Source organism: Zalophus californianus, chromosome 14 (genome assembly GCF_009762305.2).
Source record: "Zalophus californianus isolate mZalCal1 chromosome 14, mZalCal1.pri.v2, whole genome shotgun sequence".
NCBI classification, from domain to species: Eukaryota; Metazoa; Chordata; class Mammalia; order Carnivora; family Otariidae; genus Zalophus; species Zalophus californianus.
In genome coordinates, this window is record NC_045608.1 from 48408887 (window position 1) to 48410866 (window position 1980).

The following is a 1980-nucleotide window of genomic DNA, read 5'->3' on the forward strand; positions in this document are numbered from 1 at the left end:
AAAGTTTGTCCTACTTCATGAGTCAAGAATGATTAGTCACTGAATGATTATGAAGTACACTACACACACAATACATTAGCTTGTCATTCCTAAAAACTATTGACTCCAAGCAGAACATGCCATAGAGGAATGTGAACTGGCCTTCTACTGCATGATCCTACATTAGACTACATACAGGCTTTGCTGCCATAACAAAGAGCTTAGTAAGACAGGAGTGTTAATTTTCTCACATCGGAGTCCACGCCAATAGGCAAGAGAACGGGCTTCGTGAGGCCATTCAGGGGATTTTTGGTTCTAGCTAGTTGCGCTGCCATTCTCTAGAATATTTTTCTAATCTATAAGGTCAAAGCTCCCCACTAATATGTCATGTTCCAGCCCTTGGGAAATGGAAAAGAGAAAATGGAGCACAATTTTAAGGATGTGATCTAGAAGCTGCACACGTCACTCCAACTCACATCCCACTGGTTGAACTTAGTCATTGCCATACCTAATTGCAAAGGATGCTATTAAATGCAGTCACTAGGTAGGCTGTTATGTGCCCACCCAAAACTTGGGGATTTTTTTTTTTAAAGAAACAGAAGAATATTAGGAAATAATTCAGTATTCCTTAATATAAACCAAAAATGATGAAAGCCTCTCAGAATATTTAGGATTTTTATTCTATTTTAACATTAAATAATTATTTTTAATGTACTGTTCCATGAAAGATCTCTCAGTATGTTACCACAGTTAAAGATTATAGCCTAAACAAATGCATCACTTGCATACCTGAGTTTAAACTATGGATCTCCATCAAGAAAAAGATAAAATTATATATATATATATTTATTTATCCACGTATGTACAAGTACATAACCCACATGCACATATATATTTATGCCCATGTACATGTACATACATTTATGTATGTGTATGTAATATCCTCCTTCATTATCAAAAGTTTCCCAGATTAAGCAATAAGTGATATCAACACCCTGCATATAGGTCTTTATTGAATTAATGAAAATTATATTGCATTGTCTATTTCTGAGACTTGGAGTTTTAAAAATAAAAAAAATTTTATATTGATTACTTTTTTGTAGTAATCAAACTGAAATAACTCTATGGAGATAATTAATTAGTAAGGTACAAAAAAATTAAAGAACTTGAAAATTTCCAATAAGCAAAAAGTCCAAGAGGTTCTAGTCATTCTATATAAAATCAAATCACATTTCAGTAATTCTCTTACTGTTATGAAGCCAGTCATTGTTTAACCCCATGCAGTTAACTCTTATCCAATAAAAAACACCTTATCCAAAAAAAAAAAAAAATAACCAGAAAGGACCCACAACTTTAATGCCAACAAAACTGTACTTAAGTGAATCTAACTAGTCTTTGAAATGTCATTAAATCAAACATGATTTAATTATAATTAGTGTTTTAAATAAACAGAATATGGTGACATCTCAAATTAGTTGGTTTATTCAACAAATAATGTTGAAACAACCAGTCATCCACATAGGAAAAAAGTTAATGCTCTAAACCTTACCAGGTACAATCAATTTTAGAAAAATGGAAGCAAAAAAGAGTATTTTTTTTTTTAATTTGCTAGTTAGGGAGGTTGCAAGAAGCTATGAAATTGAATACGTAAAATCTTAAAACTTTAATACAGTAAAAGACATCATAACCTAAGTTAAAAAATAATGAACAGAATGAAGAGATATACGATATATAGAAGACACAGGATTAATACTTGCATAGAGAGAACTATATATAATTATATATATTTGTGCATATGTATTTATACTATTTCCTCTCTCTCACACAGTAAACATCCCAACAGAAAAATGAACAAAGGACATTAAGAGGCATTTCCCAGCAAAAAATAATAAAGTGTCGTTAAGCATTGGAAAAGATGTTCAAAGTTACAAATAAATCAAATGTAACTCAAATTAAATCATGAGACAACACTTTTTAAAGCCTACTACAACTGTAAAAATT